This window comes from Schistocerca gregaria, chromosome 8, assembly GCF_023897955.1.
Source record: "Schistocerca gregaria isolate iqSchGreg1 chromosome 8, iqSchGreg1.2, whole genome shotgun sequence".
Classification (NCBI taxonomy): Eukaryota; Metazoa; Arthropoda; class Insecta; order Orthoptera; family Acrididae; genus Schistocerca; species Schistocerca gregaria.
The window spans coordinates 156,307,834-156,328,129 of NC_064927.1; the positions used below are offsets into that span (position 1 = coordinate 156,307,834).

Sequence of the window (20,296 nt, forward strand, 5' to 3'; positions counted from 1 at the left end):
AACTGGTAGATGCGGACCTCGGGGAGGATCAGTTTGGATTCCGTAGAAATGTTGGAACACGTGAGGCAATACTGACCTTACGACTTATCTTAGAAGAAAGATTAAGAAAAGGCAAACCTACGTTTCTAGCATTTGTAGACTTAGAGAAAGCTTTTGACAATGTTGACTGGAATACTCTCTTTCAAATTCTAAAGGTGGCAGGGGTAAAATACAGGGAGCGAAAGGCTATTTATAATTTGTACAGAAACCAGATGGCAGTCATAAAGGTCGAGGGGCATGAAAAGGAAGCAGTGGTTGGGAAAGGAGTGAGATAGGGTTGTAGCCTCTCCCCGATGTTATTCAATCTGTATATTGAGCAAGCAGTAAAGGAAACAAAAGAAAAATTCGGTGTAGATATTAAAATTCATGGAGAAGAAGTAAAAACTTTGAGGTTCGCCGATGACATTGTAATTCTGTCAGAGACAGCAAAGGACCTGGAAGAGCAGTTGAACGGAATGGACAGCGTCTTGAAAGGAGGATATAAGATGAACATCAACAAAAGCAAAACGAGGATAATGGAATGTAGTCAAATTAAATCGGGTGATGCTGAGAGAATTAGATTAGGAAATGAGACACTTAAAGTAGTAAAGGAGTTTTGCTATTTAGGAAGTAAAATAACTGATGATAGTCGAAGTAGAGAGGATATAAAATGTAGACTGGCAATGGCAAGGAAAGCGTTTCTGAAGAAGAGAAATTTGTTAACATCGAATATAGATTAATGTATCAGGAAGTCGTTTCTGAAAGTATTTGTTTGGAGTGTAGCCATGTATGGAAGTGAAACATGGACGATAACTGGTTTGGACAAGAAGAGAATAGAAGCTTTCGAAATGTGGTGCTACAGAAGAATACTGAAGATAAGGTGGATAGACCACGTAACTAATGAGGAGGTATTGAATAGGATTGGGGAGGAGAGAAGTTTGTGGCACAACTTGACTAGAAGAAGAGATCGGTTGGTAGGACATGTTTTGAAGCATCAAGGAATCAGAAATTTAGCATTGGAGGGCAGCGTGGAAGGTAAAAATCGTAGAGGGAGACCAAGAGATGAATACACTAAGCAGATTCAGAAGGATGTACGTTGCAGTAGATACTGGGAGATGAAGAAGCTTGCTCAGGATAGAGTAGCATGGAGAGCTGCATCAAACCAGTCTCAGGACTGAAGACAACAACAACAACAATATTTTCATTTTTGTTTCTTCCCAATAATGTGCACCTGCTGCTCTTCTAAGTAATATCATAAGTAAGCTGTTTACCCTTTTAGTCGTTTGCTTTCGTAATACCCAATTTCCACATCCACGAAGCAACTTTAGCACTGCTATTACCTTATAGAATTCAAGTTCTTGTCCTATGGCACTCTAAAATCTCCACTTGATGCTTCTCAGAGGTTACCTAAATTGTTAGACACTAAATTGTTAGATACTCATTCTGATGCTATAATTTACTTACTGTATAAGCTAGATATACAACTGTAAATCTACAACGCATCTGTTTTGGTGGTAAGTGTGAGATTTTAAGTTCCTAACGTAAGATGGCAAGAACTATGGCTCTTACATGAAGTCATTAAAGATCACCTAACTCACATTGAGCGAACAGTAGGGCTGAACAAAATGACTGACAAGGCACAATGCATCTTGTAGAGGATATAGTATGGACGTAGTGGAATAATTAATGTCGGGTGATGATTTTACAGTAATTCACACGACATGAAAACTTTGTGGAAACGAGTCGATTTACTGGCCGCTAGTTTACCCCAGGGAAGGAATTAGAGTTGACCGTGGCCAGCTGGGGAAGGCACAGGGAAGCGAGAATAGGCAGCTTAGGGCGGCTCAAGCTCTGAGAAAGCGTCAACGTGGCATGGCCTCCAGCTGCCTTAAGATGAGTGACAGCACGGGTGGTTGACCCCCACCCCATGCTGATGTACCGGGAAGCAGACGGAGCACTTGTACACCTGTTGATAAATGTCCGTCGTCCCGTTTTCAGGGAAACATGCGAGAAAGCCGCGCAAAGCTATGGTGGAGCAGTCAACAGAGGTCAAAATATGTGTGTTTCTGACTATAGCAACTTGACGCTGAATTCACGGTCGGCACAGTCTGAAGTAAATCAGGTGAAGAGTGGCAGAATGATATACGCCGGCCTCCGATGGGAATGTAGGACCAAAGAATTTGAAGTACTCTCCTGGGAGTCAGAATTCCGGAAAACTTGGTGTTTGTGCAGACGCTAACCTTGATGGGTGGCCTGGGGGGAGCTACATAGAAGAAGTTGAGAGGAAGGGAAATTTTGTGGGAATTTGTTCACTTCCCAGAGCAGGCATTGGTAGGCGCTGGGAAGCGACGCATAGTTAACGCGATTTGCGCTGCAATTAGCATAAGTGATTTCGCTGGAGGGGGAACCGAGGCGAAGAGCGCACTGGCAGAAGTCTCAGTAGACGTCTTCCGTTCCCAGCTTGCCTAGAGTGTGGACATGGCGTTCTTTACTCAGCTTGCCTGAGAAAGAGTGAGCATCTCTGCAGTTTAGGACTATGAAATGGAATGATTGAGCTTGGAGATAGGAAGTTTTGGTTCAGCTATATACTGAGCAAGATAGCTAGGAGTGAGAAGACGAGCGCAGCCTTGCAGCACCACGAGGTCGGCCGACGTCACCATAACGACACCGCTCGGCCACGCTGTATTCGGTGATATTGCGCCCGCTACGGCCATTGATTAATTTGCTGGATCACGTCGGCAAAGTTTCCACGAGGGTTTCATGGGCCGTGTATTGTGGAATTCTTCTCACGCTTCGCATTACGCCTGGGTCAGTCGATATGAATTACTTTTGATTTATCGCGCTTTACTCCACGCAAACGCAATTTATTAACACTGCCTGTTAGGAGAGTCATGTAATATGATGACTGAAGGTCGTGAGTTAAAATAACTCTGTGCTAATCGACTGAATCTGTTTTCAATAAGTAGTTGAAATCCCAAGTCACTTTCTTAATTAATTTTATGTTCAACACTTGCATCTGTGTTCAATAGCTGAATATAACATCAATGTGCACCTCTTTTTAATTAAAATGGATCAATTCTGAACCAATTAATGTCAACACTGCCACCGCAGTTTAATCAGGAGTCACAGGGCCTTATTACTTTCTTTGCGTTGTCCGACATTGCTGCAGTTTTGCACTCTCTGTTGATCTGTTAGTCAATTACCTGGGGTGAATACACACCATAACCACATAAGTGACGGGTGGGGTGTTACACTAAAAAATTCCATTATCACAATTAAGGCCTAAATTTTCGCGCGGGATCGTTTGCTGGGGCTGTCGAGAATGTGTGTTTATCTTCATAAAATGCGATGTCAAGTTGATGGCGCTTCCTTGTAAGACATACTTAAATTTTTCTTATGGTAAATTGTACCCTATTAAGTCTTGTGAGTGGGATGATTAAATTCCTGCCATGTTAAAACTTTCCGCCGGACCAGGACTCAAACCTTTGCCATGTATCTGCAACTGTGAAGGCCAGTCCTGAGTCACGTTTGGGTAGCACAGGTGCTAGAGCACCTGCCGGCGAAATGCAAAGGTCTCGGATTAGAGTCCCGGTACGGCACACAGTTTTAATCTACGTGGAAGTTTCAAATCAGCGTAGACTCCCGCTGCAGAGTGAATAATTCGTTCAAGGCTTGAGATATTCGTACTGACATTTACTGAAGATTCTGTTAGTTGCAAGATATTTCTTTCATCAGTCTTCTTCAGATCGCCACATTCATATCACTAATGTCAATCTCTTGCACGATCGAACAGAGGATTTAAAACTGTAAAATTATACCATTTGGAAAGGAAAAGGAATCAATCTCCAGAAACCAACAGGAGTTCAGGACCACTAGTGTGAAACACAAGTTGCTTTATTACATGACGTCAAGCAGATAGCAGTTGCATGTTAACAGGTACATGCCGTCTCACTAGGTATCCGAAAAACGTACCACACTGTCGACGAATAACAAGATACAGCCCTCCACAATATCATCGCAAGTACACAAAATGAAATTATTTAATTTAAAAAGATTGAAACATTGATGAGATATTCGGTTGTGCATGTGTTATACAAGCCTCGCTAGCGATATCAACTGGAAGAAAGCTTGCATAAGGCCGGAAGCCACACGAACTCATCTACGTAGTTAAGAACTTGGTCTATCGACTATCGTTGAAGATTAAAAGCTGTAGTAGCAAGAGAAGATAAGTGGACGGTGAAAATTCTCCTTACAAATTTCTACTGGGGCAGAGATGCGGAATGGTCACTGAACACCAGTCGCAGTCAGCAGTTCGGTGAACAGCACTGCTCTGTGTCGCCTCAAACAGTGAAGCTCCGTCTCCTCTGCGTCCAGTTCCCCAATCCTTGCTCTAATGCCTGTCGTGGCCCTTGGCCAACAATTCGAGCCAACCCCCTCTGCGGCCTAGGCCTGAAACATCCTCATACAGTGGCCACCGATCGGATGTCCTCTCTATGTATTCCCTACGATTTTCCAAAAAATATCCCCATTGAGCACCCTCAAAGAGCTAAAACGACCGATAATAATTCGTCAACACTTCCTATCTCCAATCGCAAAATTCTCCGATCTCCGTACTGTCTCTCTCCATGACCGGCAAATTCTACTTCTCCAATCCAGGAATAGGCGCTCGCCGGCACATTCTCTGATGTCTTAGTCGGCGTTCCGATCAAGAAACTGTTTCTCCGTGCAAGTGGGAAAAAATTGTTAAAATGGCTATCAACACTATGGGACTTAACGTCTGAGGTCATCAGCCTCCTAGAACTTAGAACTACTTAAACCTAACTAACCTAAGGACATCACACACATCCATGCCCGAGGCAGGATTCGAACCTGCGACCGTGGTGGCCGCAAGGTTCCAGACTGTAACGTCTACAACCGCTCAGTCACCCCGGCCGGCGCAAGTGGCAAGTAACCTGATGTGGGTACCTGGGTGACAAACGCGAGAGCTGTCCCCTCGACACCGTGGCAAACGTCCTATCATGCTGGTCCGATTTCAGTCACCGTGGCCAAATGCTTTTCACGACTCTAGGAGATATGGGTCTTGGCAGGAAGGTTGACAGGAAACATAAGGTGGATAGCTGGATATTCAGAAGAGTCATCTCTCCCTGGCCAGGAACAATTATCAAAGGCGCAAAGCTTTCGCGATTCGGCTAAAGTACTTGTAGAAAATGGGGCAATACCCTTTGAGACAATGCACTAGGGGCTCCTCTATCACTGATGCTAGGGTAGCCCCGCTGCTCGGCCATTGTTCGCCAAAGTCACTTCCACTGCGTGAAAGTAGTAGCTAGGGCTCCTAGGCCCTTCAGATATACCTGCGCCCGAATCCCTCCTTGTTCCACAACAGCAATCAAGAGGCCTTTTTCGACATCTACACACCGCGAGCTTTCCTTCTCGTACCCACAGCTGTAAATGTCCAGCAAAACATAAACACAGTCCCTGTCACCTCTAACTGCTCCACGCAGTACGCTACTAATGAACTTAGCATGAAACCACTGTCAACAATCCTAAATAAACATTTTATCGATCACAGTGTCTTCAGAACTAGATACAAATACTCTTATGACTGAATAGTAAGAGTGAAAGAAAGACGAGCCCAAACGAATTGCCATATTACAATTACGGCTGTTAGGTCGTTAATGACTTAGTACAAACTTGACCATTTTCTTTGTACGACATAATTTTGCTCCTTGTTGTAAAGATATTCAGATTGCAGCTTTCGCAGTTATGTGCAGCCCCATAACCGTGTGTACACAAATTTACCGAAAATTTCTTGCCTTAGTATCTGAACCTCCCTCAGCAGACACCGCCTCGGCGAAACACTGTCTGTGTGAACGAGCGGGTCTGTGTGTACCCATGTTGTGGAGCGCTGTACCAGCGGTAATGTAACTACAGGCATGGTCTCCCGTGCCATGCAGTGCACCACAGAAAATCCAAAGTGTTTCACAACATCCTCTCTTGTTATTCTTTCCTTTTTCCTCTGTGACTTTGGCAGGAGGCACTGTCACTTCACATAGCGATGGGACATCCTTGGCAACTGGGACAACAGTGATGCACATAACTACTCCTTACTGCGGAGGGACAGTTATCGTGTTCTGTAGCTGACGGCTAACGCTCTACATTAAAATCTTAGGTGTCTAGACCATGGAGTAGCAGCCCTACAAGGACAATCAGGACCTGTGGACCGATAACCCGCACAAAAAATTCTTATCACAGAAGCTAAAACAACCGGTTAGAGCTAAAAGATGTGATGTGTAGCCTGCAAAGGAAAAACCACGTTGAATTTGGGAAAGTAAGAGCATTGAGAGAGGCGAGAAAATTAAATCGAAAGAGAGATATAGGACTACTGACTGGATACATTGGGATTATGTAAAAAGATGAAGAGAATCTGGGGAAGATCAAACACAAAATGGTGGAGTGCTGCTGTATGCAGGAGAGATAGGTAAAGGTGCAATACAGAAGAATGGTGTAGCGCTCTTATTATCTAAAAACTTCAAAAGGAGCTTATGGGAGTGAAAAGGAGGTTCCGAAATGACCATAACTGCACGCTTTAAAACGAATGTGCAATATATCACTGCAATTCAGTGCTATGTACCTACTGAAGTGGTTGAATGGGAGCTACAATGTTTATTTTACACAGACGTCAGTGCAGTCTTCAGGCAAATTAATCCCAGAGATATAAAAAATGTAATGGGTGACTTCAGCAGTAAAGTTCATTCAGATAATGAAGGTCTTTAACACATTGTGGGTGTCCACAGTTTCGGGAGCGGAAATGTAAATGGTGATCTGCAGTTAGTTATGTGTGCTAAAGGTACACTGTTTCCATACAGTAACTGCCGTAAGATAACGTGGGACTCGCCAGATCAGGCTACTATCACTCAAAAAGACCACATAGTCGCAAGCTGTAAGTTTCAACACTCTCTGGTAAATGTGAGAAACAAGGGAAGAGCGGACGTAGGAAGTGACTACCACCTAGTTTTGGTGAAGTTCAGGCAGAATATCGTGTAATGTTAAACAACAGTAGCATAAATAGTTTTGGGAACGTTAAAAGACGAAGAGATGGAAGAGTGGTTTGCCCTTGAACTAAAAAACAGATTTCAGATCCTCTCTGAAGAAAACTTTATGCAAGAACGAATCGAAGCACGTTTGTAAAAGCTTGGAGATAGTTATCCAGATGTTGACGAGAACATCTTAGGATTTAAGGCACATCAGAGGAAATGATGGAACTCCAATGACACGTAGAATGAAATTAATCACAAGAAACAGCAGATACAAAATTAAATCTTTTTAAAACAAGAGCGAAGAATATCGAAGCGCCCTAAGGATACATTATCGCAAACGAAAGAATGAAAGCGCGGACAAGGAGAGATAAAAGGTAATGGATGGATGAACAGGCACAGTTAGCCAAAGACGTAACAAGACAGTATGACATAAAGGAGCTGTACATCATCACCACCGGTTTGTCAACGATAAATTTCAGTATCGAAGCACCAGTTAAGAGCAAGGACAGGCTGATCATTATGATCCAACAGGCAAAGCTACAAATATTGCAGGAGCATTTCAAGGAGTTGTTGAATCGTTGCTTCTAACAACAAGTGAGAGATACTCAAGAGGAAGTCGATGCGGCCCAGGATATAAATGTGCAGTATCCCACAATGGACGAAATTAGGTTAGCTTTGAGAACCCTACAGAAGGCAAACGCTCCAGGCCTAGACATGATAGTATAGGAGCACTTAAAAGCTAATTTCGAAATCACTGTTAATATCCTCCTCCTCCCTTGATGAAACAAGTATGGCTCAAGCAGAACTCCTCAGATGAATGAAAAAATGGGTTGGCTATAAAGCTCCCAAAAAAGAAAAAATCGGTCGGATTAAAACAACTGAGATGTTATTAAATCGTTGTCGGTGCCCAATAAGGTTCTTAACAGATAGAATCAAACAGGATTAACGATTCAATTGTAAATCTACTGCGTAAACAACAGCGCGGTATTGAGGAAAATGTAGTTGTGCTGTTCGTGGTAATACTCTTATGATCGTGTTCGAGCAAAGTAAAGAATAGCAGGCACCTATATACCAGGCATTCATTTGTTTTGAAAAGGTCTACATTTCCGTGAAATGTCGAGCGCTGTGGGAGGTGTTACGGAAACAATACACTGAAGCGCCAAAGAAAATGGTACAGGCACGAGTATTCAAATACAGAGATATGTAAATAGGCAGATACGGCGCTGAGGTCGGCAACGCCTATATAAGACAACAATTGTCTGGGACAGTTGTTAGATCTGTTATTACTGCTACAATGGCGCGTTATCAAGATTTAAATGACTCTGAACGTGGTGTTGTAGTCGGCGCACGAGCCATGGGACACAGCATCTCCGAGGCAGCGATGAAGTGGGGATATTCCCGTACGGCCGTTTGCACGAGTGTATTGTGACTATCAGGTATTCGCTAAAACATCAAATCTCCGACATCGCTGTGGCTCAAGAAGGAAGAGGACCAACTACGACTGAAGAGCATCGTTCAACGAGACAGAAGTGCAACCCTTCCGCAAATTGCTGCAGATTTCAGTGATGGGCAAGTGTCAGTGTGCGAACCATTTAACGAAACATCACCGATATGGATCTCCGGAGTCTCGTTTCAAACTGTATCGCGTGGATGGACGTGTACGGTTATGCAGACAACCTCATGAACCCCTGGACTCTGCATGTCAGCAGGGGACGGTTCAAGCTGGTGGAGGCTCTGTAATGGTGCAGGGCGCGTGCAGATTGAGTGATATAGAACCCCTGATACTTCTAGATACGAATCTTGACAGGTGACACGTACGTAATCTATCTGATCACCTGCATCCATTCATGTCCATTGTGCATTCCGACGGACATGGGAATTCCAGCAATACAACGCGACACCCCACACGTCCAGAATTGCTACAGAGTGGCTCCAGGAACACCCTTCTGAGTTTAAAACACTTCCGCTGGCCACCAAACTCCCCAGACATGAACATTATTGAGCGCATCTGGGATGCTTTGCAATGTGCTGGTAAGGAGACATCTCCTCCCCTCAAACTTTTACGGACTTATGGACAACCCTGCAGGATTTATGGCGTCAATTGATTCCAGCACAACCATAGACATTAGGCAAGTCCATGCCACATACAGTTACGGCACTGCTGCACCTTCGCGGGGGTCCTGCACGATATTAGACAGGAGTACCAATTTCTTTGACTCATCAGTGTATCTACAACAGAAAATTCTCAAAATCATCAACGATATGTATGACTGCAAGAAATGTTGTGCACTCCACAAGGAAATTTCACTGACACAATAGAGGTAATAAATGGAGTCCGGTACAGATGTACTTTGGTGCTTTGGCATCAACATATTTTCTTTCGTCCCGGACACTTATGAGAGGGACGCAGCAAGCAGGAGATGAGGAATCCAATGGGAGTTCGAAGAACATCTGGAGGACACACAGTGTCATTACCTCAAAAGCTAATTAAACTCAGTAAATTATACTCACCACAAAAAGAAGAAAAGATTGCTGCCCTTAAGATAAACATAGGTCAAACAAAGGAAATTAGTGAATCTTCCTGGCAGATTAAAACTGTGTGCCAGACCTTTTTCTTTCTTTTTTTTTTTTTTTTTAACAATATCATAAAGCTTTATGTCATGTAACGATGTACAAAGATAACAATGAGATACAAAATGTATGAATTTCGTCTGTTGTTTCAATTTTTACATTAAATTTTCCTTTTACATTTTCCTTTTGTTGCTTTGTTTCATGTCAAGAATTCATCGCAGTGTTCTTCAGAGTTATTTGCTTGTATTCTGTCTTAGGTACGCAGTTCGCTACAGTCAATGTCAATTTCGTTAGTTTTGCGGCGTAGAGGTGAAAACGGTAACAATAGTGGCAAATACAGTACAAATTATTACACAAAAAGGGTATTAGCTTTAGCAAAGGTTACTTGAGTCTTGGAGCGAAGAAACACAACACATATTAATGCGACAAAGGAAAGCAGAAAAAGAAGGAATTTAAATACGAGAGCACTAATGTGCACAAGAAGGGATGAAATTAAATACGACGGACTACAGGAATAGTTGGGTTCGGTACGATTTCGAGTTTCGTCGAACCAACTTTAATGGGATTAATGGGGGAAGTGGCACAGATTTGAGATTAGCACTTATGTGGGCAGAAATCAGTCTGTATCACTTTTGTTTGCACGATCACTGGAGCACATTTATTATTTTTGCGCACTTCACTAGGGCACTGTTGAGATGCGAACGGAGAGCGGTTGAGGGGGCATGGCTGGGGGGCGGTGTCGGCAGCTGCGGTCTGCAGCTCGCCGCTGGCCTCACTCAGCTGTGTCTCCGTCTGCAGCGGGCGGGCGACGTCCTCACGCGGGCGGGATGGCTTTTTTAAGGCCGCCTCCATGACTATCCGTAGAAAATTCATCAATTCTGTTCGGTAGCTTTTGGACACCATGGCTTTTCTCTTTTCTTCCCATAGGTGTATGAGGTATTCAACTTTGTGTTTGAGTGGGCTGTTTGGCCCAGGATCCATGAAGTTGTCTTCTTTCATCTCGGAAATAGTCTTATGTCTGGTGCGGTTAGCAGCTCGCGTGTTATGTTTGCTGGTACTGTTCAGTTTACTAGCGCTATTATTTCTTTACAAGTATCCCATAATGTTACTGCGTTGCCGCATTGGAAACGATGCTCTAGTGTGTCCCTTTGTCGCAGGTGTGGCATTTCTACAATGGCCTTAACTTTATTGGAGCTTGTCTGCCATTGGTCGGTATTGTCTCGTTTGTAACTTTGTACCAGGTGGATTTTATTTTCGTGTTAAGTGCGCTTTCATTCAAGTTTTCCCACACTTGTTTCCAATTTATGTCTGGCTTTTTGGCCTCTATTCTGTTTCTATGTGCTTCCCCTCGAAGTCTTATGTATAACTTGTTTGTTGTCCTTCTGCAACTATCGAGGGCCGTTTCTAGTACATAGTCTCCCTGTAAGTAAAAGTCCTTTTGTATTTTAGCTTGAGCGGGATATTTCCGACTTAAACTGGCGCTTCTTGAGATCCTGACCTGTGCGCATTTACCATGCGAGCTGTGATACCGTGTGGGTAGTTCTCTGCAATAACACTCGTGCGATGTATCAGTAGCGCCGCGCTTTTAAGTTGGAGGTCGTAAGACAAGGATGCCCACTGTCTACGTCTCTGATGGCAATAGCGCTGGACCCGATGTTGAGGCAAGACCAAAACGAAATCAGAGGACTCACTCTCCACGCAGTGACGGTAAAATGCAAGGCCAATGCGGACGAGGTAGGTTTCTTCGTCAGCGATAAAGAAGACCTCGGCAAAATAAAAAATACCCTACGAAGATTCGAGCAAGTGGCAGGAGCGAAAATAAATCCACAAAAGACAATTCTCCTACATATCGGAAGCAAAAAACTGACTGAAAGAAGCAACTGGTACAAAGTGGTAGACACACACGTCTACAGTTCCAATTGTATGCAAGTCCGCTAAAAATAGCCACGCAAAATTGGAGATCGGTACTGCACACCATAAAAGGGCTAGCGAGGACAAACGCCAGCAGAGAACTGGATCTGTATCTGAAAGCCAAGATGATAGACGAACAGCTATTATAGAAAGTATGGTTTGTCGCTCGAATTTGCAGTCCACCAAAAGAAGTAGCACGCGCCATAGAACAGGCAACCGAGTACCTTCTCTGGCGACGAGAAATTTTCGAAGTGCAAAATACAACTTGCACTTTGGGCGTGGATGAAGACGGACTGCCTGTACAAATCCGCAGTGCATTTCCTGCAAAAGGTCTTGTATGTATCATATTTTATTATACACTCCAGGAAATGGAAAAAAGAACACATTGACACCGGTGTGTCAGACCCACCATACTTGCTCTGGACACTGCGAGAGGGCTGTACAAGCAATGATCACACGCACGGCACAGCGGACACATCAGGAACCGTGGTGTTGGCCGTCGAATGGCGCTAGCTGCACAGCATTTGTGCACCGCCGCCGTCAGTGTCAGCCAGTTTGCCGTGGCATACGGAGCTCCATCGCAGTCTTTAACACTGGTAGCATGCCGCGACAGCGTAGACGTGAACCGTATGTGCAGTTGACGGACTTTGAGCGAGGGCGTATAGTGGGCATGCGGGAGGCCGGATGGACGTACCGCCGAATTGCTCAACACGTGGGGCGTGAGGTCTCCACAGCACATCGATGTTGTCGCCAGTGGTCGGCGGAAGGTGCACGTGCCCGTTGACCTGGGACCGGACCGCAGCGACGCACGGATGCACGCCAAGACCGTAGGATCCTACGCAATGCCGTAGGGGACCGCACCGCCACTTCCCAGCAAATTAGGGACACTGTTGCTCCTGGGGTATCGGCGAGGACCATTCGCAACCGTCTCCATGAAGCTGGGCTACGGTCCCGCACACCGTTAGGCCGTCTTCCGCTCACGCCCCAACATCGTGCAGCCCGCCGCCAGTGGTGTCGCGACAGGCGTGAATGGAGGGACGAATGGAGACGTACCGTCTTCAGCGATGAGAGTCGCTTCTGCCTTGGTGCCAATGATGGTCGTATGCGTGTTTGGCGCCGTGCAGGTTAGCGCCACAATCAGGACTGCATACGACCGAGGCACACAGGGCCAACACCCGGCATCATGGTGTGGGGAGCGATCTCCTACACTGGCCGTACACCTCTGGTGATCGTCGAGGGGACACTGAATAGTGCACGGTACATCCAAACCGTCATCGAACCCATCGTTCTACCATTCCTAGACCGGCAAGGGAACTTGCTGTTCCAACAGGACAATGCACGTCCGCATGTATCCCGTGCCACCCAACGTGCTCTAGAAGGTGTAAGTCAACTACCCTGGCCAGCAAGATCTCCGGATCTGTCCCCCATTGAGCATGTTTGGGACTGGATGAAGCGTCGTCTCACGCGGTCTGCACGTCCAGCACGAACGCTGGTCCAACTGAGGCGCCAGGTGGAAATGGCATGGCGTGCCGTTCCACAGGACTACATCCAGCATCTCTACGATCGTCTCCATGGGAGAATAGCAGCCTGCATTGCTGCGAAAGGTGGATATACACTGTACTAGTGCCGACATTGTGCATGCTCTGTTGCCTGTGTCTATGTGCCTGTGGTTCTGTCAGTGTGATCATGTGATATATCTGACCCCCGAATGTGTCAATAAAGTTTCCCCTTCCTGGGTCAATGAATTCACGGTGTTCTTATTTCAATTTCCAGGAGTGTAGTTTTCCTGATCATTGGTTTAGCTTTCGACGTCCACCAATCGATCTTTGTTTCTGCAGTGTTTCTGATCTTCAGGCAATCTGCCCATATTTCTGTAATTTCTTTGCGAAGTATGCTGTCTTTCAGATCTTTGGTATCCATTTTCCACTCTACTTTTTCACTTTCTTTCTTCTGTTTTGGCAAGCTTATTTAGCATATCGGGCAAGTGCAGTCGGAGAAAACCATTGGCTGAATTTTCTCACTACGTATTGCTGGTACTGCCAACGGCCTTGCCACAGTAGGTACACCGTATCACCGAAGTTAAGCGCTGTCAAGCGTAGCTGGCACTTGGATGGATGACCATCATGGGCGCCATGAGCTGTTGCCATTGTTCGGGGTGTACTCAGCCTCCTGATGCCAACTGAGGAGCTAAACGACCGAATAGTAGCGGCTTCGGTCACAGAAAACCATCATAACGACCGGGAGAGCGGTGTGCTCGCCACACGCCCCTCCTATCTACATCCTCAGTTGAGAACGACACGGCGGTCAGATGGTCCCGATGTGCCACTTAAGGCCTGAAGATGGAGTGTTCGTGTTGCTGCTACTATGGAGCGAGAGAAATTTATTCTGTCCAGTCTACATTCGTTGTGAAAAAATATGAAGTCAGTTATGTATGGGTGTTTTTGTCTCCACATATGCCTGAGCCACATTTTTCTTATAACATACTGCAATTCCGTTGAGACATTTGAAGTTGGTATCTGGTCCTCCTGCCCCACAACGCAGTTGAAGTTACCTCCAATAACTAATTTCTCGTCGTTTTCTCTGAGTTGGCAGCAGATTTCTTGCGTAATAAAGCGAGCTCTCGCTGGTTTACTTTACGTACATGAGGGAGCGTATATGTTTACAAACAGAGTATTTTAAATTTTTGTTGTAATGCCACGGTCGTTAGGAAGTCAACGTACCACGCCAAATTCAATAGTGCCTCTAATGAGGGTAGCTGTGCCGCATTTTACCTCAGGGTCGATGTTTGTTATAACATTGTATCCGGCTATGTCCTCTATGTTTATTGAGATGACTTGATGCACCAGGGCTTTGTCTATCACATTGTGGCGCAGGAGGTCAGCTAGCAAGCTGAGTTTCACTGGTGAGGAAATCTTATTTACATTTATTGTAGCAACTCCTGTGACCAATTGTACTCATTCTGAGTTGGAGTCGGTGTCCATGTCATGAGGGGACCTCTCAGGCCGGTTGGACTTGCCGCTTTCGCCTTCCTCCTGTGGGCTCGAGGAGTTGCTTCTCTTTCTTTCTCTCCTTCTGATGTGTCTCAATGTATTCGTTTCATCGTTTCCGTTTGGTGCCATGTTCTTCCCCGTGCTCTGGGTGTTTTGTTTAGAAGTCACTCCGCTTTGTCTCGTCGTACCTTTCGTCCTAGCGTCGTCTTCCTTACTGAGTTTCATTATCTTTTTCAGGTGGTTTGCCTTCTCTTTGATGATCTGCTCTCGTGGCATCTCCGGAGTAGTGTTTTTCTTTGCGATTACTGTTGCTGGTGTCTCGGTTGTGGTCTGTTTCACTGCAGGGCGTTGGATTTGGGCATGGGTCGGTTACTGCGGCACCTCGGCCTCCTCAGAGAGCCCCTCGCTAATATGGCTTTTGTTGAGGCTGGACGGAGCAGGTGTTTGTTCCCGGGCGAGAACGGGGCTGCGACCGCTGTTGGCCCCGCGACGGCCTCGCTCTCTGTTGCCTCCTCCTCCTCCTCCGGCGGCGGGCTAGCAAGGTACGTGGCGTTTTAAACTTTACATATGTTATTGCCCCTGCATATGTATCTACTCTTGGCAGCTGCGCTGGTCGCCTATGTGGGCAGTTGTTTCGCGTGTGGTCCACAGCGTGGCAGATGGAGCATGTCTGCGGCTGTCCGCTGTATACCACGAAGACTGTCCACATACCGTGACGAAGGACGGAAATGTTTTTTTCGCAGGTCTATTTTCGCGGACCGCACTCCAGAGTCTACTTGGATCCTATACGCACTTTACCATTTTTCGCTGGCTATCAAAATTACGCCGGCCTTGGTGGCCGAGCGGTTCTAGGCGCTTCAGTCCGGAACCGCACGACTGCTTCGGTCACAGGTTCGAATCCTGCCTCGGGCATGGATGTATGTGATGTCCTTAGGTTAGTTAGGTTTAAGTAGATCAAAGTTCTAGGGGACTGATGACTTCCGATGTTCAGTCCCATAGGGCTCAGAGCCATTTGAACAATTTTATCCCAATTACATATCCGTATATCCTGAGAGTTTTCACAACCTCCTCGTCTGGCGCTTCGAAGGGTAGGTTGTATATCTTTATGTTTCTAACGCCATATATGGCGAAATTTCCATATGTCATTGTTTGTCCCAAGAATCCTCTCTATTTCCAGAGTGTTATCAGTTTTTATGAACAATGAGGTCACTATGAAGTCCAGCTGCAGTCCAGTAATGTTTTCCGCTCGAATTTTTACCCAATCCATATTTTCAAAGGCATTAGGTCTCTCAAAGATTAAATTAACGCACACTGCACAGTCTCACTACGATTTACAGCAGCCATGGCTTTCCAAAACTTAATTGCCAAAGACAGAAATAAAGAATAAAATCGAAGTTTGTACTCGCCAAGGCGGCGGTGACAGCTGCGGTTCGGGCGGCGTCCACCCCAGCGGCGGGCGCGAGACAGGCTCGTTCCGTTGGCCGCCAGCGGAGGCTCGGTGGCCGGGAAAACCTGTACCACCTGTGACGAACAATGGGCAGCAGCACACGTATTCGCAGGCGGGCAGCCCACCAAACCTATGAAATGTAAGACGCGTTTTCCAAAAATACTCATTCGTCGCTTTCTCGATATAAAATTTTGTCACTGGTTTGCAATTTTTTGTTACGTGTCTAACTCTGGAAACACTTCGTCAAAAAAGGTACTGAGGTATGATTTCAACTTACGACATTTTATATCCGATAGTCGCATGCCTCACGAAGTATCGCCTGCTTGCACCTTTTTGGGGTAGTTCTTTGTGTGTCACTGATGTCTTTGGCCTAATCTCACGTTGGTTTGCAGCAGGACACGTTCTCTGAAGTGACATATTACACAAGACAGCACCACTAGTGTTGGTTTGCAGACTCGTTGCTGAACTCTTCTCTTTGTATGCAGTACTGCCAAGTAAATTCTAATTTTCGTTTCCACGTGATCTAATAATGTTCTCTTCATCGGTAGTTGTCATACCCGTATTATGTGATTTTAATTATTTTACTGTGTATTTATTCAATATGTCGTAAAATAAAAGAGTACTGTGGCGGCTAAAGAGCAAAATGGAGAGCACACGTAAGGGAGTGGAAGCGGAGAGGCCGGATGGGGACAGCACGGTAAAGTAAAGGTCCTGAATAGAAAGTAGGGAGAGAGAGAGAGAGGAAGGTGATAAGGTGACAATGAGACGGACAAAAGTGGGGAGGAGAGGTGAAATGGAGAGAGAGAGAGAGAGAGAGAGAGAGAGAGAGAGAGAGAGAGAGAGAGAGAGAGAGGATTTGAGATGACGATGATGATGACGATGACGACGATGTGGTATTTTATGTGTTGTCTTACGTGATTTAGGATACTATCTTGTTATTAATATTTATCTCCACATCAAGTAACTGTTTATTGTAGGCTATATCTAGCTCACAGTGCAATGAATGACTATAGAAGTAGATTTTGCACAAAAGCTTTCATTTTTTTGGGTTTTTCAGGAACATACAACGTTTAAACTTAATCTAAGTTATTTATTAACATATTGTAAATCTTTTTCGTTTTTTTCTTTCCTTCTCAAGAGAATTAACAGGTTTTTATGGTTGATACTGTCATTTAAACAGGCCGACGAGAGAAATATAGGTCCTAGGGTACGTCGCACCTTGCCCTCGAAATTGTCTATACAAGAAAAAGCTTACCAATTTTCGTTAATCTTTTTCGAAGGACTTTAAGAACGCTTGAAACAATAATTTCCACGAAAGATATTCTCTTTTATTAGGTGGTATGTCATTTAGCTCTAACTATACCATCTCTCAAGAAGGTTCTCACCAAAGTGAGTAGTTGAAATCGAACTTTACTAATCGCTCTTGACTCTTCCGCTTTAAACATTGTGTAATATGGTGCTTAATGGGCCTAACATATAAACAAATAATATGATTGTAAAACCAATTATACAGAATACTTCAGCGACCGCTATCTGAACGAATAACTTCTGTTCCGGAAGATTAAAAAAAAAAAAAAAAAAAGAAGAAAACATGTGGGATGTAGAATGATTACAAAGGAACCGTATAGCGAAACTGATTACATCTGATTACCCCAACAATCTGAACACGTCTTGTCAACGTAATAACAGTATATCAGAAAAGCCAATAACAGAAGACGATATAGTCCTGAAGAGCGGCTTTTATTGGAATATAAAAGTTTACAGATTTTAATTTGATTTTCCAGTAAATATAGTAGCTCCTAAAATGAATTTCACTTTCTCCCGTGAGTCATCCTCTCCACAGCAGAGATCAACGGGCGATAGTTGGCGGTCTGCCTCAAGAGCATTGCGTGAAATGAAAATGGACTTTGGTTTTCTCAGCAGACCTTATTCCGACCCATACCTTTCTAGTAGAGGCATTGCGACAAATTTTTCTTCGCGAGGTTAAAATTTTACGCCCAACGTGGGGCTCGAACCCACGACCCTGAGATTAAGAGTCTCATGCTCTACCGACTGAGCTAGCCGGGCTACATTTGTCAGTAATAACATTACAGTTATTAATACTTTAGATACCAGACTTCGCCTGCATACAACTGTCGTTCTTCTCAAAGATAAGAGTTATTTCTTTTACGTCCTGTTTGTTCTATTGTGCGTAATATCAAGTTAAATGTTTCTCAAATGACTCAACTTACGTTCACTATCGCACTCTCCTCCGTCCATCAGACTTTCACACCGCATTCCCTTCGCGACGGCGGACAACTGAAATTACGTAGCTGCCCTTGGTCCTCCACAACGCCTATTATATAGATTCTGAAAAATAATAAAGTAAGTAGAATAAGCAGCAGGGATTGTAAGCCTAACCACACAATTTCATATCTAGCGATGCCAATTAATTAATAGCAATAATATTTTGGCTTATTTAACGAATACTTTCCGATAAACCAAAGCTAGCATAGCATTTCGGGCCAGGAGAGACTTTTAGTATTTCTTCAGGATGTGTAATCCTCAAGCATTAGAACCAATTTAAACCGGGGACAATCGTTTATGGCATTATGGTATCACGTGTGATGAAAGAATGTCGTTAATGCACAATTAATCGATATCGGAGTAACATTGTCTTTTATTCGATAACAGCACTACGTAACAGCAATTTCACACATAAAATTTATATGTGACTATATTTAATGTTACTAGACAGACAGTCTTCAATGGAAATTATAAGATTTAATATCATTTCAGTCCTCGCAGCATAACACCAGGGATGAACCCTGGAGGCGCGGCTAGTGCATTGTTCCAGACGTATAGCAACCTACCGTTCCGTTATGACAGCGAACCATTTAGAACTACAGTTAAGACGGAGAATGACATGAAATCGTCTACTTACCCGATTGTACCGTTCCAAACCTAGCAAAAATTTGAAGTATTTATTGAAAGCATAGGTGTCTTAGTATTTCGATCTGAAATTCTTAAGCGACCAATTGAATCCTCTCTGATACTCACTTTCTTCCTTATATAGACCTACTGCATTTACAGATGTCATCGCCTCTACTAACAATGAAAACATCACCCACTTAACGAGATATTTTAAGGGAAAAAAAGCACTGTTATAAGGTTCAAATGACTCTCAGCACTATGGGACTCAACTGCTGTGGTCATCAGTCCCCTGAAACTTAGAACTACTTAAACCCAACTAACCTAAGGACATCACACACATCCATGCCCGAGGCAGGATTCGAACCTGCGACCGTAGCGGTCGCGCGGTTCCAGACTGTAGCGCCCAGAATCGCTCGGCCACACCGGCCGGCACTGTTGTAAGATATCATCCCAAGTAATCGATTGTGTGTGAAAATCTGGGCCATAATATAAATTTTACGCAGATACGACTTGAGCGTTCCACTTTTAAACATGCGCGCCAACCGGTTGTCTGGTACTCGCCTCGCCCAACTGCAATCGCTTAACGCACATGCGCGAAGTACTGCACTGTGCATTACAGTAAGAGGTTTACGCATTACAATTTTGACGTTGGTACCATGCTTTGTTCATTGTGTCACCGTCGGCGGTTTCTAACATGTGGTTTGTGCCAGATATCTCTCGGCTTTCAACATTTTTATCACGGAGGGAAAGAAAGGAGGGAGACGCCCCTACAGACTTAGGCTGCAAGTTGTTTTGAAACCGCAGTGGGCGGAGAATGCCGTTATCTCATTTAGGACCATCAGAAGACTACTGTTCACCATTGCTTCTTCTTCTTCTTCATTATTTCTGTCGTGTGCACGCTACAGCTGTTTTAAACACTAAAAATTGCATTGCTTACATGAATAATATAATGTCAGGAAGGCAATTTCGAATGTTTTTCTATTCTTGAATACTTAGTTGTTCTAGCAATGCGACGCATTTGGCCTCGTTCATGTAACTTATTCTTTGCTGATGTATTTAGAATAACCAACAAGAGAAGGAAACGACACGAAAAGAATGCTTTCGTAATCCATGTAATTCTACTTTTACTGTGCTTGTATCGGTAGCATATGAAGCTGGAACTCTGAAACCAATCCTTGTTTGCTTATTGCTACTCTGTTTTTAGGTTTCAATTCGTATGCACATCATTTTAATGTTCACGATTGCAAAAAAATCTTAGTTATGTGACCCTCGCTAGACCATGCACGTCTGCAATAAGGAATGAAGCAATTCTTACTATCGTACCTTGTATATATGTACCAAAGTGAACTATTATTTACATGTCTAAGAAACAGAAATGCATGGAAGTATACCTCCATGCAGAATAGAAT

The 20,296-nt window shown here is 44.4% G+C and overlaps 1 non-coding gene across 1 annotated transcript; it reads right to left on the minus strand.

Moving 5' to 3' along the window:
* Positions 1–17,968: 17,968 nt before the first annotated feature.
* On the minus strand, positions 17,969–18,041 carry Trnak-cuu (transfer RNA lysine (anticodon CUU)). The gene has a single exon. It is a non-coding gene; the product is annotated as a tRNA-Lys (tRNA).
* Positions 18,042–20,296: the final 2,255 nt, after the last annotated feature.